Source organism: Aythya fuligula, chromosome 4 (genome assembly GCF_009819795.1).
Source record: "Aythya fuligula isolate bAytFul2 chromosome 4, bAytFul2.pri, whole genome shotgun sequence".
Lineage (NCBI taxonomy): Eukaryota > Metazoa > Chordata > Aves > Anseriformes > Anatidae > Aythya > Aythya fuligula.
Genome location: NC_045562.1, coordinates 69988720 through 70014812, shown reverse-complemented (window position 1 = coordinate 70014812; position 26093 = coordinate 69988720). Strand labels below are relative to the sequence as shown.

General features: G+C 40.5%; 1 protein-coding gene across 5 annotated transcripts in view; it reads right to left on the bottom strand.

Moving 5' to 3' along the window:
- Window positions 1-26093, bottom strand: part of CTBP1 (C-terminal binding protein 1) — a 228587-nt gene that overhangs the window by 140142 nt on the left and 62352 nt on the right. The window contains exon 1 of one of the 5 annotated variants that reach the window (XM_032187051.1): window positions 4345-4362. The exons of the other annotated variants lie outside the window; for them this stretch is intronic. The gene's annotated coding sequence lies outside the window, so the exon portion shown is untranslated. Of the gene's footprint in view, window positions 1-4344; window positions 4363-26093 lie in introns of those variants that run through there. 5 annotated transcript variants of the gene reach the window in all.

The window sequence follows — 26093 nt, the reverse complement described above, 5'->3', positions numbered from 1 at the left end:
GTGATTATGAAGCTTAATGTACTCCAGTTCTTTTATTTTTACATTTTATTAAGTAGACAATTTACTTGGCAATTTTTTTAAACATGATTCTTAAGTGCTTCAGAAATTTACTAAGTCTTAAAGCACTTTTTATTATGGTGCTCAGTCCCATTTTCCAGAGGGCTAGCCCAAAGAAGCCATAATTAACCAGTTTTGACTCCTTCCTTCATCAGATTAAGCGAGCTCCAGGGTACCAGGATTGCTCCCCACTGACCACAAGGACCTGTTGCACAGAACTTCTCCTGTCCCAGCAATTACAACCATCTGCAGGCATCGGTGAGAGCATCGTCAGCAAAGCAGCCTGCCTGCCAGGAAGCACCAGAACAAGGAGCTCTTGCTAAGTGCTTTTATCTAGCAGTGTTTAGAGTTATTTCAACTTATTTAGCATCATTTGCACTTCACCTGCCACAACCCTGAAGTAAAGGTGAGGCACACAACCACTGGCTGCTACCCGTCACGTAACACAGCTTGCTTTGCAACAGCCCCGATTATTCTGCCAGGAATAACCACAGTAAAAACAGCAGTGACCACCTAGATCAATTAAATCCCAGGAGAAGGAAAGGAGCTATCCTAGGATATTCAAGGTTCAAAACAAAGACTTTCAACCTCAGTTCACCATATTTGTATCTGGCTAACATTTCTGCACCAGCACTAGAGCAGCCAACAGTCACCGTGCTGCAACCCATGGAACAAAATGATCAATTTTGTATGTATATTTAATAAAAAGGGCTTTAAAAATGCTCGTGTTCCTCTAAACACTCGAGCATCCACCAGTACAGCTACCTTTATACTCTCTCCTCCTTCTGCGTCTATACTACGCTGTGGTCTAAGCAAATGAACGGTCACCCAAAACTTCCCACGCTGCACAACACCATCTCTGCTTCGAGTACTTGTTTCTTAATAACGTGCATGAAAACCTGCAGCAGGTTTTGCCACCAGCGCTTACCGTGAACACCTCCAAACGACTTCCAGGAACGTAATATTGCACAGCCAGATGTGCCAGCTCGAGCCCTCATGCATTACACAGTTGCTGCCCTCGTGCCAGGTCTAAAAAGCTTCCAAGTCAAGACAGGAGGCATATGAGGAGTGGGAGGAGAGGTACAGAATGATTTTAAAGGCTTTTCATCATCTCTCCCCATTGTGCCAGTTTGTTCTTCATTATTATTTATAGCTACTTGTGCCCCAAGTCGACCCACGATGCAAAATCCCATTTCCCAAAAAGCACCCACTGCTTCTTTCCCCGGGCTGCTCCTGTCCAAGGGAGAACCCGAAACACCGTGGTCCTTCAAAACCCAAGTGTGAAAGGCACCTCAACGTCACCGAGTGAGGTGATGACTTATTAAAGTCATGCCATGTTAACGACCAGCTCTGAGCCTCGCAGGATGGGACAAGAGGTAGGATACCGAGGGCTGGAGGAAAATCAAGCAGTAGGAGGCACGGTGCTATGGGATGAGACCAATTGGGTGCGCAACACCATATAAAATGCCAACTCCAATGACCCATCTGAGTCCTCACCACGCTCTGGAGGGAGAGGAGTGGTTATGGGGCATGGCAGCTGTGGGTCACAGAGCTCTCTAGCAGCAATTATCCCTCCCCAAAACTGAAGGAAAGTTTGATACTGAATTAAACAACCCGTGCCAACCCGCGGTTGCGGCCCCGGCTCCCGTCTGCCTGGCAAGCGGAGCAGGCTCCGACAGAGCAGCAGCCCCAAAAGGCAGATGTTATGGAAATTCATATTTCATAAATGCAGTTAATTGTGACAAGAGGACTATAAAAATCCTTGTACTGCTTAAATTATTTCTCCACTTAGAGCAACTCCGCCACCCGAAAATATTGCGTGTGGCGCTGCGTACTGAACCGGCAGCGCTGGTGGTAGCGTTAGGGCTGCATTAAATACCAGAAACAAAAATCCCAGGTCTTTAACAACGATGAATTAATTTTTCTGCACGCCATCTAAATGGCCATTTAAAACCAAATGACATGCAATTGTTATTGCACGTTTTCCTATCTAACGCTGCATGTATTTAAATACGAAAATTGTTCTTCTGAAGCAAACATTGCTGCTGTCAATGAAAACTGCTACTGCAAATCACATCCGCGCTAGGCAGGCGTCACCACCTTGAAGAATTCAACAATCCCTCAAGCTTTGCTAAGAAACTCTTCTCTCTCCATCCAAAATCAGAAAGTAAAAAAAAAAAAAAATCAACAACCGAAGACCTACTAACGCGGAGATCCTGCAAACATACAGGCAACACAGGCAGGCAAGAAATAAGGAATTCAGAGGCTGCTTTTGAATAAATGTACACATTTACTGACGCGTACAGATCCTCCAGTAAGCTGTATAATAGATTTGCATCCTGACAAATCTCCTGGCATACAATTAAGTTATTAACCAACTTATATAATTTAGGGAGGAAAAAAGTCATTGAGAAAATATGACTTTCCTAGCTGTTTGTGTTTGTTTAGCAAAATGCTTTTTAAGATTTTTTCCTCCATTTTTATTTTGACAAGACTTTTTTTCTATGTGTAATAATGTACATCTCTATTCGGGAATCGCTGACACCCTTATGTTCACTGATGCAAGTGTAAAAGTTAGAAACAAGGTCTTGTTCGGCTCAGTGGGACCTCTAGCTCTGTGTGTGATACATGGTTCGGAAACCTGCCCCCTGTGAAAGGGAGGGGAAAGGCTTCAGCTGCTCCTTTCCACCTGTAGATGGGCAGCTGGGTGAGAAAGGGAGGATTTCAGCTCTGCAGTGCGCACATCATCTTTCCTTTCTCTGCTGCCAGTACAAGCAGCAATGCCTGATCGCCTGCCTGCAGCTTGTTTACATGCTCCAAGGCATCAAAATTTTTCTATTTCCCCTCCAGAGCTCTCCGAGCAGGTACCAGCCAGGCTCAGAATTATTTTTGCTGCTTCCTCAGGATGCTCTGAAGTTTACATAAAACATGAAAACCTCACACGTCACTGAGTCAGGAAATCAAAATAGGATAGGATGTTCCTAGCTCTGAATAATACTTACTGAACTGCAGCTGGGTTCGTTTTAAAAGTACATAACGCTTATATAAATAAACAGTATTTGGTGATTCAAAGACTACTCGATGAAAAATAAATAGTATTTGGTGATTCAAAGATTACTTGATGCATAGCTACCTGCATTTCTCATGCTCGAGCACTCACCATCACCTGGGTACGACCTGCGGCTAAACCAAAGCCCAGCTCCCTGCACAGCTGGCTGTGCCGATGACGAGCGACTTCAGAAGCTGGCCACCAAACCGCAGCCGTGCTTCTTTTTTGAGGAGCTGGTGGGAATGGCACCGCCACCAATCCCACCGACCCCATCCATCGCTTCCACAGCTCCTGGAGAGGTTTTGGGGCCAAGCAACAGGCCTGGCTCTGCAAGCATCCCTCTGCCTCCACGAGCAGTTAGCAGCACTGCCGAACACCGCTGGTTCTAACCCAAATTTCTGTATGGGGCTCCATAAAGGTTCACCAGCAGCTTGATTCGAGGGAAACCCTCGAGCAATGGGGCAGAGCAGGCATTGGCATCTCCAAATCCCACCGAAACAACCACCCCCGGCTGGGGCACCGCCACGCATTGTGCCGCCCAGCATACCAACAGAGCACGTCCAAGGGCACATCTCCACCAAAAATAACTTAGTATTATTATTATTTTATTATTTATTCTCCCCTCCATGGAAACCTATAGGTAACTCAGAACTGAAAATAACAGCCGCAGGTCGAATCAGAGGAAACCCTCTGAATATAGGGGCTGTTTGCCGGAACGAACGCCTCGGGAAGAGGAAGAGGAGGAGATGCTAGGGAGGAAAACCAGAGCCAAGGCTGCCCCGGGAGGGCGCAGCTCGGGGACCCCCCCCAGGACCAAGCCCGCTGCTCCGCGGGGGCTCCGCGCAAACTTCTGCTGCGCCCGCGCATCACCCCCCGCGCATCCTGACCCCCAAATAAAAATAATAATAATAATAATAATAATAAATAAATAAATAAAAAGCAGCCACGACCGAACGACGAAGCCAAACCGCGGCGCTGCGCTTCCGCACCGCCTGCTGGCCGCAGGGGCCGGCTGCCCCCCACCCACCCACCCACCCCCGCGCAGGCTGCGCGGCCACCCCGCCCTGCGCGCAGGCTTGGGCGGGGGGTGGGGGCGAACGCAGCGAGCGAGTAAAAGAGAAAAAATAAAATAAGAAAACGAGACGAAAACGGGCAAAACGATTAGGAGGCTCAATATACCGAAACCGGGAAGAAAAAAACAATGAACGCGACGCGGGCGGGGGGCCCCGCGCACCCACCTTGCATCCCCGCCGCCGGCTCCGCCGCGCTCGGCCTCGGCTGCTGAAAATAGGGGGCAGGAGGCGGCGGCCAATCAGGGCGCGCGGCTCCCCCCGCCCAGCCAATGGCGGCCGCCCGCCCGCCGGGCCCCGGCCAACCAGGGCGCAGCCCCGGCCGGCGGCCGCCAGGGGGAGGGGCGCGGCTACGCCGGGTGCGGGGGGGGGAGAGGCGGGGGCGGGGCGGGTGCTGCCCGCCTGCGGGCACGGCCTCGCCCTGCTCCCCTCCCCTTTTACCCCTCTTTCACCCCATTTCTCCTCTTCCCAACCCTATTTTGCTACCCCCCCCACTACCCCCGTTTTCCTTTTTCCTCCATCCTTCTCCCCTGTTCCCCCCCTCTTTTCCTTTCCCCATTTTCCTCCCCTTTTCCTTCTTTTCCCCATTTCTCCTCCCTTTTCTCCCCCTTTTCCTTCTTTCCATTTGCCATTTTCCTTTCCTCCCCCTTTTCCCCTTTTTCCTTCCTTCCCTTATTTTTCCCCTTTTCCCTCCTTCCCCCATTTTTCCTCTATTTTCCCCCTTCCTTACTTCCCCCATTTTTCCTTCATTTTTCCCCCTCTTCCTCCCTTCCCCCATTTTCCTATTTCACCCCCCCTTTTCCTTCCCCTATTTCTCATCTTTTCTTCCTCATTTTCCCCCATTTTTCTTTTCCCCATCTCTCCCCATCTCCCTGTTTCTTTCCCCACTTTCCCCCTTTTCCCCCTTCCTCCCATTCTTTCCCCTTTTTCTTAATTTGTCTCCCCCATTCCCCCCTCTATTTTTTCCAATCAGAAAGCAGGATGGGTGCCTTCTGATTGCCACTTGCCCCTCAGAGTCCAGTGAACATTTTGTGAATGCCTGAAGGCAGCAGGATAAATATATATATATATATATATATATATGCACACATGTATCTATATTTATATAAAAGACTGAAGTTAATTTATAAAAATATTTTTTCTTTTTTTTCTTTTTTTAAATTTTTTCTCAACAGTACAGGGGACAATGAAGAGCTCAAAACTTCCTTTTGTGTTTTTCTCTTCCCCCCCCCCCAGCCTAATGACAACAGTACTTGGTAAGCTCGGAGCGAACCAAGACGGGGACCCCTTGCTGGTGCCGTGCTCTTCACCTCATTCCCTGCGTCTAAAACAACTAAACCCTATCTCTAAAGACTCTTGCCTCAACACGCCACACTTTATTAATTTGCCCTGTGCTTTGCTAATGCAGGATAATACACGCCATGAGGCGATAGAACCAATACCAACACGTGTCCTGGTGCTAATTCACAGCAGAAAGCTTTTCTTTAAGCAGACCAAGACAGACTTCTTCCTCAGGTGCCCCAAGAGCCAAGGAGTCAGTGGTGCTACGAACTGCTGACAGGCAACCAATAACTGTGACAAATTATACATTCGTGGCATCTGCAACAATCGATAAAGTGACTCACCAAATTAATAAAATATAGATCACAAAGCATACATTTATATTAAAGAATAATTTCGTGATAACCAAGTAATGGGGACGCTTCCAAGCATAAGATTAAATTACATGCTGAGCAAATCTGGCATTTTGTGATAAACTGCAAAAATAGTCTTTGCAACAGCAACTGAGGAAGAACATTGCTGACATCGTCTATAAACATGTTTTATAAAGCATAACCGAAAGTAACAAAAAAAAAGAAGTCATTGAAGTGGTGGTTAAAAAATTCACAACCATATCCACAATAATTACTTGGGAGACTTCTTGCTTTGTAATTTATTCCTTCAAAAACGTCACTCATTTTGGAGTTAAAAAAAAAAAAAAGTTTCCCCTACATCAGGGTCTATTTAAACCAAATTAATTTTTTACCCAATTGGACTACAGTAGTCATATTTATTGGGATAGACAAAGATCTCCAGCACCTTTATGGTGAGGGGGAATTGATGGAAGCAGATGAAGCAAGTCCCTGGACAGATGGATGTGGTCTCCCTGAAGACACTGAGGTGCCCTCAGCCTACCCAAAGCATTTCCCTCAGCTTCGGGATGACACAAGGCAGCATCCCACTGGCCTCCACAAAGGCCCAAACCTACACACATGGTTAAGGGTCTTACTACAAGATGCTCTGCTGCTGAGAAACACCTCAAGAGCTTTTCTGACCCCACATAAACGTGACAGAAAAGGAAAAGCGCTAATCTTACAGCAGGCCTTTCTGTGAGGAACACCATGCTGAGCATACCTCAGCCTCCACCACCCTGCCTAACTCACTGCAAAGGAGCTTTGAAACACGTCCTAAGTACTTAAGACACTGAGATTGTGATTATTAAAGTTTACAGTTAATAGTTCCTGAAACTCTTCAGCTCTTGTCCTCTGTTCACTAATTATGCTGGCATTAGAGAGCTGTCTGAAAACAGGCTTTAATCCTCTGTATCAACAAACGCATGGTGCTCTCACACAATCTTCACATGATTAGAGTCCTGATAGGTCTTCCAAGTATTTCTTTTACAGCAAAACGTTCATAATTTCCTGGATCTGTACTTTCACAGTTACACTGCTCCAGAACTGTATCAAGCCTGAGGGGTATTTTACATGCACAATGTTTGTCTTCTTTCTAAACTTCCCCGGATTTCCTCACTAAACACAAGACACAAGGTATTTCCCGTCCTTCTTGCTAACTAATAAATAATGGAGGCCTAATTCTGAGATGCTGTCATGAAACAACAAAAAAAAAAAATCAATTAGAGCTTAAGTGATATAAAACATTTGTTTATACTACCCCATTATGAATTGAATTCCTGTTTTAAACAAATGACATTTAATAATACATTAAACACGTGAACAGGAACATATTTGAAGTTATAATTCCATCAGCTCTTTCTCAAGACATTCGTTTTCTCCAAGGCCACATCCATATTTCAGTTTAATCCTTTATAGAATATTGCTGAGGTAATAAACAAATATGGGACCTTAAAAAATGGCTTCCCTCTTGGATAAGCTGCTGTCTTCCCTAACTACGGCAACTTAGATCAAATTATTCTCTGGCATATTATTAGCAACTTTTTTTTTCGAAATGTTCTTTTCTTCAGAACATAGTATCTCTATTTGGAGAACATAACCAATTATTCCTTCCTTCACAGGACCATTTATTTCAAGATTTTACAAATTTTCTGCACATTTTCGTTTTCCTAAGAAAATACCCACACTGCTATGAATCTTCTCAGCCACGAAAACGCCACTACACATAGCAGTAACGCATATTTTAGAGAGGCAGCAAACAGGACAAGTTTCAGAACTACACCCACCACCCTCGAGATAAGATGAGGCGAGAGCACTTTTCCTTGCCATAAATTACCACTGCCTCCTATCAGCAATTATTTAACTTCTAAAATAGATGCAACGCAGACAAATTATGAACTATAATTATGCAGATTTATCCATGATATCGAGACTGCACACATGCATATATGTATATCCTAGTCTACTCTAAAATGCAACCGTATGCATAATGTTAAGAACTATCGTCTTCAACTTATCTCCCAGAACGACAAAGTTTCTATCCTAAATAACTTGAAAGCCATTCCAGAGTGCAAAAATACCCACTACTGCTTTTTATCCCTCTGGTACCAGTCACTTGATCCCATTGTATTTTCTTTCCCAAAACCTTCCACCTTTGCATATCACAGTGCAGAAACCAAAGTTCAGAGGAGTCAGAAGGAGCACCAGCCAAGCTCCCAAGGGACAAAAACCAAACCAAACCATCACCGAGTGCAACACTGAAGCCCCATCAGGTCCAGACAAACATTCTTAAATATACCCAAAGGCTGGAAGTATTAGGAGCATCGTGCACAGTTGGCCTGTTCATAGCTGCTGCTAGACACAGGACACTGAGCTTGACAAGACTTATGGCCTGATCCAGCTCAGTAATCTTTTCATGAAGTACTTCAAGCCCAAGTCACCAAGTACTTTTCTTGAAGTCACTCAATGAAACGATGAAAATTAGGCTATTCCTGCACCATTCTGACTCAACACAAACCTCTGCCATGTTCTGAAAAGACACTTTGGTCTTGGTAGGACCACCGTTTCTCCCAACGAAGCCACGCTTCTGCTCAATCTCTCCCACACCGAGAAGTGCTGCCTCTCCAACAGCTCTTCTTTATGCATCCCATTGTTCAGATATCCATCTTAGATGCAGGATAACACTGTAGATCTTTAAGAAAATCACTGCTTCTAGGTCACTGTTACCTCCCAAGTGTTTTGAGAAGCCCTGCTCCTACCTGCACAGCCTCACATTTGCCCAGAGCTGGGACCAGCGCTTGCTGGGCTAGGGAAGGGCAGCTGCATGCAAGGGTCTGGAGCAGCCTATATGCTCAGGGATTCAATATTTCTTTTGTTCACTTCCTAAAACATCGAATTTACAGCATTCATTATGCAGTGAACATTATGTAAAAATGAACTTGGGTGACTTTTTAACCTAAGCATTTCTTGCCATTCTTCCTTGTGCTCCTATAGGGCTTAAATATGCCAGATTCCCTCACATCTGGGTTCTCCATAGAAACTTAATAAAAAGATGGCAACTTAATGCAGTTGTCTTTTTCCATGCTGGCTTTCAATGGTGATAGAATATATTGCTACAATAAAAAGCCTTGATACTTTCTGATTTAAAGCACAAGACAAATGCTATTTTTAAAGTCAAAACCTGTTAAAATGATGGGGATGGGGTTGGAGTTTTGGTTTCTTTTTGGAAGAGTGAAGATTATTTTCTTCTCTACTTAGAGCAAAAATTCTGAATATTGTACATGCACATTCACATCGTTTTGCAAAACTGTCAACACCAGATATGTGCTTCCTACTTTGAACTATCTCCTTGTGTTGCAACCTTCATCTAAATTTGAAAATATTTTGGTAAACATAACTGATGTTTCATGGGTGCAATTTTGAGAGCATAAGGAATTTAAGAAAACAGTTGATGCTGTACTAAAATCTAAAATAGTCTTTCAAGAAAATCATCAGCTCTCTCAGATCAGCAAGCTAATAAGATAACCATCTAGAAACAGGGATCTGTAGTCCCTCTACTTCCTCCTAAATTTTCCTCCCCATAGAATTGTTTTGGAGCTATTGAGCTCCTTTTGAAGAATATTTGTACCTTCTGTTGTGGTGAAATATTTAATACATTAGTTAAATAAAAGATAGTTTTTCTTCTCTTAACGCGTTTATCCAAGTACTTGTATCACAATGTTTACCAGAATGGGCTTTTACTCCAAGTGCAGATTGCTGCAGATAGGTAACAGTAATAAACATCCACACTGTTCCCAGATAAAGAAAATAGTGTGAATAGAGCACTAGAAGTGCTACTGGCACAACATCTATCTTAGAAGCACAGGGCTAAGAAGGATTTTGCTTAGGATGTTAAAGGGAATACACAAAGTAAGTCATCAACTTGAGTTTCCAGTCAAGGAAACCCTTTGCCACCCCTCTCACTGGAATGCTGCTGTGGAATTTGGGCACTCTGGCAATCAGGAAACCTCCTCTAGGACTCAGCCTCAGTTAATTCAGCGTTCGTTGCACTGGTTTTCTTTCTGTGGCCATTGGATTTCAGTTCTTCCACTATTACTCCATACTGCATCTCACTAAAGATGAATACTTAAAAATCCTCACATCTCGCTTTTACCTCCTCTAGTCTCTTCACCTCCTCCAAACTGTCAAAAAAAAAAAAAAAAAAAGCATTGTACTCACACTGATAAAGCAGAAAATTCTTTTCACTTGTTTTTATGCATACCACAGGGGCTGCTAATGCACATCCTGTGATCATCCAACACTGTTTATCTATAATGAGGATCTTGTTCTAAGTTCCCATTTTACAAAACTCTCCCATTACTCACTTAAAAGATACGACCTTCGATTTTGCATTTTGATTTCACTTCTATTAGCCCAGTCTTCAATGTCATCTCAGTTATTTCTGTACAATATCCTGATTCTCTTCTATATTTAGGATGCCTTCCAATTTTGTCTTTAGCACAACCCCTCTACTGATGCCAGGTGATCCACATTAAATAAGTCAAGCTCAATGCTGGTAACCTCTCTGGCATACCACACCTTTTAGAAAAAGGTTATTTCATCTCAAGAAACACCTTATAGTGATTTATGCAGGTGAAAGTAATAATTATTTAGCTCTTTGGTCTACCTGCAACCTCTTTGCTGCTTCTTTAGGGTGAAGGTTAAGATATACAGAATGAAATTGTGCCCATGGTTGCTTGCACAAAGACAGAGTCTGGCCCATGGAACATCACAGAGCATTATTCAACAGGTGATAGAGAATACTGTTCTCTGGCTCCAGGTCTTCAACACCACTAGACAAACCCTGAGGAATCAGACTCCTTGGCTGGAGTCACACACGTGCTTTGTGGATGCTTTAGATCCAACCTTCAAGAAGGCAAAAACCAAACCTTAGCTTGGTTCCTCACTTCTTGAGTGCTTCTGGTAGCTCATAAGCTAGAGGTCTGTAATTCTCAGCATCAGTAAACACTGTTTTTTAGGAGTCTTGAATTAATTTGCAGTACGCTTCTTAGTATTCCATAAAACACGCACCACTTGCAAGTGCTGAGGGCTGAGCTGAAGCTTTTTTTTTTTTTGAGCCAGGTAATGTCTGGATTTCAAGGCAGTGGTTGTTTGTAAGTGGAGAACTGCCTGGGGAAGGTGTGAGAGGCTGCCCCGCACGCAGCTTGCCTGCCTTCGGCGTACCGGAGCCTTCAGAACCCCTAAGAAATGGTTCTGCCAAAAATATAAAATAAAATTAAGTAGATTAACCATGTTCAGAAGCACTGCCAACACTGAGGCGTCAAACCAGAGCGTTTGCCCATACCTGTCTCCCTATCCCCAGAATGATCAAACAACGTCTTTAAAGCGGCCCAAGACCGCCTGCGAGGCGTCGGAGGCGAGAGGAGCAGAGCCAGGAGGCACGGCACGCTGCAGCCACCGCCTCTGCCAGGAGCATCCTCGGGGTGAGGCGTCCGGAGCCCAGCCGTGCTTATCGCCAAAAGGACGGGATTCCTCTGCAGAGAGACGGCAGCAGCTTGAGGACCAGCGCCAAGGCGTGTTCGGCAGAACGCTGTCTTTTAATTACACAATTACGCCGGGCTCCAAGACGCAGCGCTGAAGTTGGGCAGGCACTTGGTGTTACACAACCCTCGCTCCTGGCACACAACCTGCTTCAGCGGTTAAATGCTGAAGCCACATGCGTGCAAGACTATTTTTCTGAAACGCTTACAACAACAGTAACAGTCATAGTTATGAACTTCAGTTAGTTTTGTGCTCATTAAATCACAGCTGTTTCCCCTTTATGTAGTATTAGATCAGACATCACTAAAACTGCCTTTGTGTGTGTGTATATATACACAAATACACTTTTCCCTTTGTTCTGCAAAACAATCTCTTAGTAGAAAAGTGCTTATATTAAAGCTAGTAGAATTAAATGTCAATTAACAGTTAATAATAGTCTTAAGATAACGTTTCAGTTCTATCATAATGCCATAATAAACTAACTGCAGAATTGACATTGTTTGGTTTCAGCTATTGTTTTCCCTCGGAAAGAAACTACCAGGTTGATTAAAAATCCTCAATGATCTTCAGCATTAACAGCTCAAATGGAAATGCTTAACTTCACTGTTTGCTCACAAGGAGGTCAACACACCTCATTTCACTTGCCTACCTGCTCATTGCAGCTCTGCAAACAGGAGAAAGGGTTTACATATATAATATTATACATATACAATTAGTATATTAATAATGGATGTAATTAAAGTTATTAGCACACTCCTTTAACTGAAGCAGACATACTCTGTCCTTCCCTCCAGTCCTTCATAAGCTCTTTGGAAGAAAGATAACACGGAACCGAGCACACTGCAAGCAGCACAAACCACAGGAAATGCTCTGTGTGGCACAACCTTCTATTTAGTCTATGCAGAGTAACAATATTGTTCAATTTGGATAATATAAACCCGTTTTTCAATTAAATATGGGTTTGAAACTGTCTGAAATACAGAAACCAATCCATTTATTGAAGACATGAAGCTAGGTAAGATAAGCAATAATTAACGTCCTTCACTGTCTTCTACACTGACACTCTCACTAGAGCAAGACTTCTTCATGCAGTCCATCTTTTAACATGCAAAGGAACAGAACGGTTTTGATGGGTAAATCAGAAACAACAGCTTAAGTTTTATTTTTAAGATCACCCATTCCTATGTTCCTTTTTGGAAGACTTCGGAGGCTTCAGAAGCTCTAAAAATGGTTCTGCCAAAAAAATAGAGGCTTGATCGTTTTTAGAAGCACTGACAATACTAATGCTTCAAAGCAGACTGTCTGCCTGTACCTGATGTTCCTTTCCATGAACACAAGACCTCTGTACTTCTACAAAAAGCAGCAACAGATACTGTAATGAAGACTGAACTCTACGATACTCTGAAGCATCTAATTTCAGTTCTTTTGACGTACATCTACATTGCATTTTACCCACATACCTCATGGCTAGGTTCATTTCTACATAAATTTACTTAGTAAATATAGCTTGTAGGAGCATTTAACAATGTACCATGTCAAGCAACTTCCACATGCTAGGCTAGAAACTTTTCAGTATGTTAGGAAAAGGACATGAAGCTCAACAACTAGCTGCATGCATCTTTTTCCACCATTAACCTAATAAGAAGGTTCCAGATGGAAGTAGGGTGGGCTAAAAACATCCTCTGGCATATTCTGCAGTATGACACGCACAGTCCAGATCACTTGACATAATAGGAGCACACATCCTCAATTCCTTCTCCAACAAAACAATACCACCACAACCAGCAGCTTACAAAGTACCCAGTGCATTATTTACAGGGAAATAATACTATTACAGCATCTGCAGTGACTCTCAGTAAACCCGTGTGAATTTTTCAACATACAGCCTCTATGTTGCCCCACTGTCAGTGTTCGAGGCCCTCTTTTAACCGATCCACCAAAACATGCGACATACTTCATATGACAAAAAACAGATGCAAAAAGTGCTTTAACTTCATTCCAGCTTTAAATAGTTGTAGGGTAGTGACAAAATGCTAGAGGTTTCCAGTTTTACAGCAATATATTTCCAACCTCTTCGGTAAGGTGACATCTCTGTACATACCACAGGACAAATGGGCTCCAAAGGCACCTTTGCAAGATCCATCTGTGTGTTTCTCCCACCGCTCCTGACGGCTCCTCAACCAGCGGAATAAACATGCGAGTGACAGATGAGCAGCTTCCAGCATGTCCCAAGGACTCACAAAAATCTAACCATTGTAAGTGCTATGAACAAGGTTATTTTTATTTAAACAGAAGAAAAACTCCATTGAGCTTTGAAGAAAAAGAAAAAAAGAAAAATAGGAAGACGTTTAAGAAGGCAGAAAAGAGCACTGGAGCTGTCCTTGTCATGGACAAAGCTACACTCTTGACAAGAGTTGAAAAGCAACAGCCACTCAAGAAGAAACTAGTATCGACTTGTTTGAACTAGAAACTCCCTATACAAGCTAAGCAAATAATGTTATCCTTTCAATAACCCCAACACTTGAAACTGAAATAACCAAGCAAACAAACATGTTCAACAATATTTTGTCCTTCTGTAGTATCTCTCATCTGGGCCACAGAATTTTCTGCTTAACACAAGGATGTGTCAATTTTTATACTGTAAAGAAGCTGGAAGAAAGATTTGAGTCCCATGAGAGACTCCATATTACTTGACTCATTCTCCATGCATGCAAACTTCACAGGGTATAATTAACCAAATATCCTAAACGGGCATTTAAACAGGTATTTAGCCACATTAAGTGTCAAGTACTTTAGAAAAAGAAAGCAGGAGTCCTTAAAAAACTCGGATTTAACAGTAAGACCCGCACAACACTGTGGAGGTAAAAGAAATGAAAAGCAGCAGGATGATGGTGCAAAAATAGTAATTCATCTTCATCGAAAGTACTGCAAAAAAGTCTTTGCAGACATCCATAGAGTACCAAGCCCTACAAGAGTGATGTCCAGAGCACCTGGTTAGGAAATCCAGTCTCATCTCTTTGAAATCCAGCACCATTTAACATACTTCCTGCTATAAACACTTCTAATGTACACAAGGAAAAGCCGTGTTGATATAAGTGATTATAGGACAGTATTAGAATAGAAAAATGTTTTTACTTTTGTTACGAAACTCTGCTCTGTGATTATGTTACACCTAAATAATTTCTAAACTATGCCTAGAAAGACTGGCCTTAACTCTTTATTATTTTTAATAAGTACAATGGATAGGGGAGAAGAGAAAAATTAGTCACAGCAAAATAATATTCCAGACATGAAATACTGTTACGAGAACATCATCTGAATGTCATTTGATTATATAACATTTGATAAATCAAAGCCAAGAGGCACTAAAAAATGTTCGAAGCTAAGCTATCCCCCTCACTTTTCTTCAAACTATTTTTAATCAGGTTCTCATTTTAAAATTGCTCAGTTATTCCATTTGCTGAGAACAGTATATTCTGAATCTGAAGCACCCCACCCACCCCGCCTCCATCCACTGAAGAAGAAATCCCATCACCAAAGTCGTAAAGTGGTTATTTAAAAGCAACCATTTGAAAAGACCAAATTTTCCTTTAATCCACTAGACTTTTTTTGGGGGGGTATGAAGATAATTTTTTTTTTATTGTAAAAGTAGATTGAAAAATATTTCTGACACCTTCTTAAAGAAGGGGCAAAACTGACATTCAACTTCCAAGCAAGAGAAGGATCTAACCAGAAGGATCCACCACAGGCAAAGCCCAGGACAGAGCTCCTACCCTAGCTACAGGGTGCAAGGAAAGCGGCAAAGAACCTGTAAAGCTCAGAAAAACTGCCCCCTCACAACTTTTTTTTTGTTTTTTTAAACAGTTCTTGCTAATTTCTCCCTATTAACTACAATTCAGGACTGCTAATGCACATTTTTGTACAATAAATATTTTATTTTCTTACATTTTTTTCCAACTAAGTTTAGAGCATATTACAGTCTAAGTCTTAAAAAAGAACTGTATCTCAAAAGAGAATAAGAACACAGAGCCTGTATTTAAGAAATGTTTATAGTCCCAAAAATATATGGAAACCAACTTGCTATGACTCACTGCCATCTAGTCATAAAAAAAATGAAGGGGCTAAATTACCTGTCAAAAAAAAAAAAGAAACTTAAAGATTAAAAAAAAAAAATGGCAAAAAATTTGATGGTCCTACTGTGGCTCAAGAGCAGAAACAGACTCATGTAACAGGCTTGTAAAGTAACCTGTTACTTACAGAAAACCACAAAATGGTAGCAAAATAGAAGTAAACAGAACACATTAAATTAATGCTCTTTCAGGGTTCTCAATATTTCCTGCTTGTTCAAGCCTGGAACAAAAATAAGTGTATGTCTATATGGAATCTAGCACTTCAGGCTTGAGAGGAGATGGGATTAAGAAAGACGTGTAACTGAATGAGCCCTTTGGAAGTCAACTTAGTCTCAACTGCTTTAAGGTTACTGACACTCCAGACAACCAAAAACCCGAGTTATTAGGGACATGAAATACTACACCTGTGGAAAATATTCTTTGCACTGTTTTCTTGTGCTTCTCCAAACCTTTATTCATTTACTCTGGATTTGAGCAGATACATTTCTTTTGCTATTAGCCGACCAACCTGTATGAAAACTGCAGAATTTGAGGCACTGAATGCACAAATCTGCTATTGAGTAGATTTGATAGGAAAACCTAAAAAGTTCAAGGATTATATGGATGACTGAAGTTGAATCTTGACTATTTTCTTCACCAATGTCACTAGAGAATCACTACCAGAATCCATAAAACCCACTATATAGAAAGGGAAACCATGTAAGGTCCTCAATTTCATTACATACTCTGGGCATCACAGAGACTACTTTCTCCTTGAGATCAGATCTGAAGAAGTCTCCTGAAGAACAAAGACATTGCAGTTAGGAAAATGGATTTACGGTGCCAGTCCTGAAGAACTGCACAGTATTACCCCATGGAGTTATCTTATCCTGTAGACATTCCAGCAATGTAGTCTCATTCAAAGAAGACAAGCACCCATTAACCTTTAAGTTTATGAGTATTTTTAAGCTTCTACTTATCTTAGTTGAAGGGATTAAAAAAATCACTTCGTATACTAACATACAGAAACCAGTCTAAGAATTGAGCTGCACGATAGGCTGAATGAATCATTATTAACATAAAGTCTTGTTGTTAGCACCAGATAAACACACAGCTCCCATCTATGACCTCCAGAAACAGTAAAGGGCAACTGAAACATCAAAACTTTCCCTGCACATCTCCAACACAATGGGGTGCACAGCACAGATAAAGACACACCCAGCACCCTTCACCTCAGATTTGCAACCTAAGACAAGCTGTATTGTCTCCAGCTGGAAGTATTTTAAAGGTTTATCAACTTTTGTCACCTCCAAAGCCTTGCAAAAAGTCATCATCTGGAGCTCGGAAAAATGTTATCATTTTCTTCAATACATTTAATACCTAACAGGCCCGTATGATTTATATCTATTGGCAGATTTTAGTTTATTTGAAATGTTAATTGGTAATTAGTGAAAACAGCCTTTGTTTTAAACAGTAAAGTTATAGATGTGCAATTTTTTCTTCTAATTATATTACTTCCTCTAGATTGTTATATAGTACACATTTGTTATGTCACTCACACAACAGTGGGTTTGCTGTTTCCAGAAAAACAACCAGATCTTCTTTCACTTCACAGCACTACACCAAAAAAGTGCATGCAAGGAAAAAAAAAAGCAACCAAAAAAAAAACTACAACCAGTTTTAGTATAAAGGTAAAGATATATTTGTCCTCAAGCTCATTCTTTTTTTTTAATTAATGGTTAACTGACAATAAGTTTGCACTTTTTTTTTTTTTTTTTACTGATATTCATTGCACATGACAAGCATCGTGCAGCGAAGCACATATGTAATAAGGTTTATTATTTCTATTTTCACGCTACTCCTTGCCAAAAAGGCACAGTGAAACCCATCTGTTGTATTTCCTGGCTGAAGTTAGACAAGAAAAGAAAACTCTGCACAGGGCTATCACTGCAAGTGATATTGATTAAAGCACAGTTTGGAGATAGGATCCAAAGTGCTTACTCAGAGCAGGCATTCTGCCTCACTGGTATATCCAGATGAAAATAAGGAGGAAAAGCAAATAAAATATAGCACATGGGAAATTATCACCAGGAGACATGCAGTCCTGGAATCTGGTCAGGCAGATCCCTGGATGCAAGGGCTTAAGCAGAGGTTGAAGCTTTTTTTCTTTTTTCTCAGTGTTTTTCACTTCGTGCCAGTTTATAACTGAAGCATTCACCTAAAAAAAAAATATATATATATCTTTGCTGTGTCTTTTTTGTACCTTGAGATGCAAAAGCTCTGACAGGGCATACAGACTGCATCTGTTTACTTCCTTAAGGAAGATGGATGATCTTTTTTCCTCCTCCACACATGGTATGTCTTTACAATGTTTCAACCATACCAACATCCTCGCCTACAACATAAATGTTCTTCCTTTTATCTGTCAAGCAACATAATTCCATGTTACCTTATTCCATGAAGGTCCATAAGCAATCAGGATGCTGGTAAAATCAGTTGGGATGATGCTAATGGATTCTGCTATAAGGAAGAAGGGCCACCAAACATCAGAATTAAAGGGAAACAAAAATCTGCAAGGCTTATTTTGAAGGAAAAAGGTGTGTAGGCAGAAGACCAAGAATGGCTGCATGGTAACAACAAGGGGAAAGTACAAATTTCTGAATTGGAAACAGTTTAGTATTTAAGAAAGCACTTATGAAACTGAAAAGGTGTATAAACCCCAGCCGAAACATGTAACAGCCAACCACAAAAAGACGACAGAGCTCCAAATACAGCACAGAATAATTGTAGGCAGTACCATCGCAACACACAGGGGTTTCAATTAAAACATAAAGCAATTTGACCTCTTAATTTGTAAAGGTAATGCCAGATCTCAGGCAGTTATTTGCAGCGCAGATGCAAATACCAACATGATTGCAAAACCTAGGATTAGGCACAAACACACAAAATATCTTCTCCTCCCTGATCCCCCCCCCCTTTCAAAAAGTAAGCCTGCTTGTATTGCTTTTAGGGAGTGTCAGAAAGTAATGTTCTCAACATTAACATTAAAAACAGCACAGTCAGGAGCCTCAGATACACTTGGGCTCCTTAATGCACACTGATGCAGGAATAAGAGTTAGCTTTTTCCATTAAGATGTAGTAACGTAGCCATCAGGGTAACTTCCAAGAAAAAACTGGTCTCCTGTAATAAGTTTAGGTTCAAAGTTGAACTGCACAAAGCCACTCTTAGGCTCAGATCCTTATTAGCACTTACAGCACCTAAATTAAGTATCCAGATCAAGGTAGAAATTCCTTTTATATGTGACTGGAAAGGACAGAAATATCCAGACCTTATCGTCTCCAGTAAAATCCTCATCACTTTATGGACCTTTCTTCCTTCACTGATTACTAAGGTAGCTTACCTTGGCTTGCCACATCATGGCTAAATTCAAGTACAATAAGAGAAGAGTTCATACAGCAAACAGCCAATCTCCACAGAATTTGTCAAACCTTCTCCTTGAGGATCAAAAGGTGTTTCATGGCTGCTAAACTGGTGTCCTCACTGAGACTGCCTGCAGTGTTCATTAACTGCTATCAATGGTAGTAAAAATGGCAATGCAGGTTTGGTAATAAATACATTAAACGGCATTCCATCTAAAAATACGATTTTGTATTGGTATTAATTATATTTCAACAGTGTGAGATGGATAATATTACAATAAACCCAAAAAGTTACCCTTTCAGCTGGACACGAGATTCTTTTATGTAGGCATGTTTGTTTTGATTTGACTCAAGTTCAACAAATAGCTTCCTTTTATCATGTAGATGTCTGGGGGGAAGGCCAAGGAAAACAGCCATACCAGCTTCATTCTACACATCTCTCCGCAACTCTATTACTTCTTGGACTGACATTAAAGGCTCAGGCAGAAATGCCAGAGTTTACCGGATATTTCCCTATTCTTCCCTCTGCTTTATCAGCGCAATAGAAAGATGTTCTTCCAAAAAAAATTAACACAATACCGTATCATGCAGCCTATAAATGGTTCGTGCAGAGTTTACATGTTTAACATAAAGAGTGCTTGGCATAGAGTGGGAATTGAGACCATCCACAGAGACAAACTGACAAACTTTTGTAGATGCCTGTTAGTCAATATTTTTCTCACAGTCCTTGTTTTAGGGTATGATCCTCAGTTCAGCTCAATTTATACCTTTTTTTTTTTTCCACACTACATAGGTAAATCTCACCCTAATTAAACCATGTCTCCCTTATTATCCAAACCTATGGCTGTTTGGGAAATCACTTTCATGAAGCATTGGATGCAGTCCAAACCGAGGTATTAATTCTATGTACTAACTCTCAAGCATGTTAGAAATCTTAGAGAACTCAAGTAAAGTGGTTCTTGTAACTGTATTACTAAAGCAATAAAACAAATATAGTATTTTACTACTTGTTTAGTAATAGCACTTGACAGCCATACAGCTTTCTAACAGTAAACTAAAATCTGCTTATATTTTTATTACTCCTGCTTCAAAAAAAAAAAAAAAAGGCAGTAAAAGACATTACTGATAAAATTCTTGGAAGAAGTAGTAGTCATAAGTTCCATCATTTTATTGGCACAGTTTATAACAGCTGTTATATTCAGACACTTGACATATTTAAAAGGACGATCACCTGCACAAACAAAAAGAATTTGTTGGTTAAGTTTTTTTTTAATTACCGTGAACTAAGCCAGCAGAAGTTTAGCAGTGATTTCCATTTGAAAACTCCCGAGTAAAAAAAAAAAATCTGTCCTTTATGCATGATAAAATCTAGTGACACAGCAAAAAATTGCTACTGCAGTGTCCTCAAGGTATGCCCTTCGTAGAGTCCTGCACCGCTTGCTCAGATGTGCTGCAATAATCCATTAAGTGAAAATCATTTACATGCACAAAAACAGCTCTACTGCTGAATCATGAAAGAAGTATATAATAATTATGGTTTATAGCTTTTTAGCTTGCTGATGGTATTATTTTCTTTCAGATTTTCTCTGTAAATATGTTTCAATTATTCCTTAATAGATACAGTTACTCAGACAAATTATTAAGTACTGAACAGTATTATTCTGTAATCATTCGGAGGTGTTGGCTGTTTTTAAACTGACTTTTCACCTTGCTATAAAACCAATAATGTCTCAGACCTCATAATAAAAATATTATCATTTCACAGCTAAGGAAACAAATACAGTGGTAAATTGCTTCCACCAGGACTGTAAACACAGCTGGCTAAGCCTCGTTCAGATCTCACGTATCTTTAACCACACACCACACCGCTTCAGGAGATCTGATCAGAGATTTGTTTCATCCATCATTCACGTGCTGTGGATAACCAGAGGGACATGATACAGAGAGGAACGTTTTGTTATTTTTGTTTGCTTTTAGGTATCCTGCCGCTCTTTTTTTTTTTTTTTTAAACGCTTCAGCAATTCTGAGTTAGACAAAAACGAAAAACAGAAGTGGGCTCTAAAGTTAGCATTTCTTTCAACTCCCATAAAGCACATATCTGAGGTCACGAACAGCAGTGTTATTTATTGCACTGAAAGACCTAATAGAACAGTATTAGAAATGCACAGCAGCACGTACCTGAGGTCCTAGGCACTCGCGTGCTGGGTTGGTGGAGTGATGCACAGCAAGTGGGCAGTGTTCCTTTCATTTTTGACCCTAGTGGTGTCATGGGGGAAGCCGCAAAGAATGGGGGAAAAGACCCTATACCGTTCTACCACAGTTTGTGGAAGAAAAACAGAAGCCTTCTACAACAAAGGGTGCACCAACAGCTTCTAACAGGTTGAGACCAAAGACCCATTTTGCTCAGCAGCACTTCATCCTGATTCAGGAAATAAAAAAAAGTGATTCAGGAAATAAAAAAAAAAATATTAAAAAAGTGAGACAAAGTACACGGGAAAAGGGCAAGACAAGTAATTTGTCTCCAGAACGTCCTCCTGCCTCCAGCAACGTGTGACTCAGGAAGGCCGTGAATCAGAAGTGCCTTAACGAACCCCGTGGATTGCTCTTCCACAAACACACCTCCTCACTTCTTCAGCCCTTGCGCAACCTCAGTAAGCTACTACATCCTGCAGCAAGGAGTTTCATAACTTGGGTGATGTGTGAAGAAAGGCTTTCTACACCTACACGCAGCAGTTGCGCTGGATGCCCGCTGGTTATGGGGCTGGCAGCGGAAACAGATTTGCAAAGGTAACAGGCTCGGGGTGTAGGACACATCTGTGGGAAGCAGGAGCACTACTTTATAACCCAGGGCTGGGGAGAGTGTTTTAACTGCTACGCTTCCATTAAAGTAGGTCAAAATCTTCCTGCTTATTCCCAAAAAGGGACTTGGTGTTCTGACTATCAATAGCGGAGAGTGCAATGCTGAGTCAGGTCCTTTTCCAAGCGCAGCTCATCAGGACTTTTTCCAATGAGAAGCTCCCTACCCCCTCTTGCCAGTTGGATCCACATACAGTCAATGGAGAAAAGCACAAACTCCCAGCAATTTCTGCTTTGCCCCCTGTAAGCACCTACTTTCAACTACTCCAGTGCTCCTCACCAGCCTCCCTGCTCCGGACAGGATGCCAGACACCTGAAACTGACCTTTTCACAAGAAATCAGCAAAACAAAAAAAAAATAATCCAGAGTGTATAGCTTAATTCTGCTACTACTACTCATCTTCAAACCACATGGCTTTAATTCAATTCTTATTTCCCTCTTAGGAAACTGAAGAGGCCAAAATACAGATAAGTACAGGGTCTCATTTTAGGCTATAAGATCAATAATCAATATACTGCCAGCAATTTGTGATTTAATTAAAACATCATGCACATTGCTATATCCCTAAAACATGACATTTTTCTTATTTTGAAACAATAAAAAATGAAAAGAAAAAAAAAATAGCCAAAGAAAATATCAGAAAATTTGAGAATTTCCTGACTACCTGATTTACCTGACAGCTAGCCATATGCTTTTGCCCCACAAAACATTTAAAGGACTTTCTGGATACCATGATGCTGGCACAGATAACTTATTAAAAACTCTCTAACTCCAGTACACACATTTTCCACTATTACTTCTGAATTGCCTAATGCTGAATTTGGTGAATGACACCCTGGGTTTATCACGCAGTCCTGAATCTTCTTCCACTTTATTTTGAACCTGTTTAAGGCTTTTGGAGAAGAGACACTGTCATGCTGTTTGGGGAAAAAAAAAAAAAAAAAAAAAAGTAAATGAAAAAGAAGAGAAAAAGAAAAAAAGAAAAAGGGGGAAAAAGAGAAAAGGTTAAAAAAAACAACTGTGAAGGTTAACACGCAACCTTCACAGAAACTGAATGTTGAAAACATCCCCTTCAGCCTACACTTCAATCATATTTTCTGCCATTTAACATGCTAATCTTAAGCATTAATGGAACATCTTCAAATGGGTTCTGCATCTTAAAATAACTTTACTAACTGCTGAAACCACAAGGCTAGATACATTTTTGTCTTGGTAGCAGCTCTGCTGATTCTCTGCTTGCTGATAACATCAAAGGATCAATCTGATTCTTAAATAAACTGAGCATAATAAGGAAGCTGTAAGCTTACTGTTACCTTCTGAAGAGAACAGAAAAAAAAAAAACTTGCAGGAGGTACAGTAAAGTTAGATGAATCTCACTGGTTTGGGCTAAATATTAAAAACGTTCCTTAATACTTTACTATTTGGGGGCAACACATCAGAAAACACTATTAGGAACACGGGCAAAGACTGGCAACAGATGGAGCAGGTGCAGGTGAACACCAAGCCCGTGCTTGAAAGTAGCTGGTTCAAAGTCTTGGCTTTAGGTGTCACAAGGGACAAAATATTGACAATAACACCAGCATTTCTCATTATCTGGATGGTCACCAGTGAATGAGCAACTTTCTCTTTTTTGAAAATTAACTCTCTTCCTCTCACTTGTACTTTTATATCAAATGCTTTTTATTGTCTTGCACCACAATCCTTTAATGCTAATGGAAGCACAATGTAATTGCAATTAAAGTGATAAAAAGGATATGTCATTAATAGAAAACAGAGAAAACATTACGCACATTTCAATAGATTTAACAGTGTAGACTGGCTTGGGATGGGTAGGCAAAGATTTTACGGGCAACCTATACTATGGGTTATAGTATTAATGTGGTAACTTGAACTTTTATTTATCATTTTAGCTCACCCTCCACCCCATCTGTGTTCTCCCTTTTGTAATTACAAAATGTTTGCATGTAATTACCTCCAGGTTTCCAGTTTTACATATTTTGGTTAAAACATGAAGCTTTAGCAGTTTTTTCAACTTAAACTATCTTAGTCCAATTTGAGTTTTCATATAATAAAGTAGCTAAACTAACCTGAGTATGAATGTGTGCATGTTCTACAAAACATGAAAACTGTGTCTACTTATTACCTGCTTATCTACAGATCACGGACATTCCTTCATAAAGTGTTGCCTTTTACAAGGTCATTTAGATTTGTAAAAGAGGTGGCACCTGTAAACTGGAAAACTAAACCAGGATCTGTCCCATGCTTCAACAACATTTGAAAATTTCTGAAAGAAAAAGGCCTTCTCATCCTACAAAAGGAAAGGGCAGCTACTTGGCAGCCTTACAAATCAACTGCTACAAATAAATCAGCCTCCTATTAGACAGGATATAAATGTAGTTCAGTTTTAACATCAAATTCTAGTCAAGAAGACAAGTTTTTTCAAGAGAAAACACAGCTCTATTTGCCTATAAGGAAATGTTGATAAACCTTTCATTTCTCTACTTCTTGGAAGAAGATCTGACCTACGGAAATGTTGTGAACAGAAGATGAATTTCAGGAGCCAGAGCGCGAACTTGTACAAAAGAAGCTCTGCAGTACTCAGGATGAAGGAAGAACGTAGAAGGGGAAAAGGTACGAACCTCATCCCGACCATAAAATTGCACAAAATGACAGAAATCTGAATAGAAGCCAACTTCTGTAGCAAATCAGTGTGCACAGTAAACCAAAGAATGAGACACATTGCAGGAATAGCACACCTATGAGTTTAAACAAGCTTTTAAAATGAAATACCTTGGATTTTGATACCAAATATGTGGTTATATTTCAAGTGATCCATGTTGTGCATGTTTCCTGTATACTCATATACTTTGAATGAGTTCTGAAGAAGTTTAACATTATTAATAATAGCTACTCCAAAATTTAAGAGTCTTCTCTTGTCTGTGCTGAGCTCAATCATCAAGTTAATATAAAATGTTTTTTGTTAAATCGAATATTCATAAATTATTTGCATAGAACGAGGCTAAGTACTTCAAAAAAAATTAACTCTACCTTCCTAGCTGAAAAATTTCTGTCAAATTTTATCAACACAAAAGGATAAACTTGCCTATAAATCGTTTAAAAGAGCTTTTAAAACCACATGCGATACATGGCTTTGATCGGGAACAGTCCAACAACATTCATCCAGCAAATATGTTTTCCAATGAAATGCTTACATCGAGTCAAGGAGGTACAAGTCAATCACGCTGCTGGAGTGCCTCGTGAATCTGGGAAGACCAAAGTTTCTATCTGACAAACGTTTGGCACAACCCGTAGAGCTGACATGGAAATCCCATATGTATTTCTTATGTAAAGGGAGTAATCCACAACTTGGGGGCGGGAGTGCTTCCATGTGGAAATCAGAAGTAGAGACTGAAATCTGCTGTTAGAAAGCATATGCCTGTAGCATGGGTTTCCTCAAGTTAATCATTTACAGACAGAACAAGAGATGGAGCAATCTACCATATCTGACACACAAGCCTCCAGACTTGCTAGCTTTTGGAAACATAAGCCAATGTCAGTAGAGCTGTTGTGTTTTTTTTCAGAACACTGTTTAACATTCTCCCAGCTAAATCATGTCAATATCACTCTCTGCAAAAAGCTTCAAGTCTTCTAAAAGAACTGAGAACTCAGTAAACAGTTAATTTATTTTTTTTTTTTTTAACTGTGTGGAAAACTATGCTTTTAGAAACATATTTGCAAAGGCTTCCATTTCATAACAGACTAATGCAATAAGAAATCAGAGCAAATGAAACTGGAGTTGAATAGGACATTAAAAATTAACATTTAATGTTAATTGATTTCCAGTGGAAATGCACTTGCATATCAGCAACAAAATGAATACATCCCGAAGAACACCGCTAGAAAAAGTAAAAAAGCAAGGAGTAACAAAGAAGTGATTTCCTCATTAGAGAAGAGGAAAAAAAATGATAAAAAGGAGACTCAGAATTGCAGGGGGGAAAAAAAAAAAAAAAAGAAAAACAAAAAGAGAGGCAGTTAAAAAAAAAAGTCAACTGAACATAGGACCACGGTCTTATCTTTCATTATCACCAGATGCTCTGTGGTTATGGCCTTGGTATACCAAGGCCTTTAAGGAGTTGCTCTAAAGTTTCTTTCACCAACTGATACTATTCCAGGATGCAACCATGCGTTTGTTCATCAGTGTACTCACAAGAAACCTATGAAACAACCACTGATTTATAGTAACAGATTAAAAAAGAAAAAATTCTTCATTTGACGTTTTCAGCTCTGAATGAATTCCCTTTTACCTTCATGCATTAACATC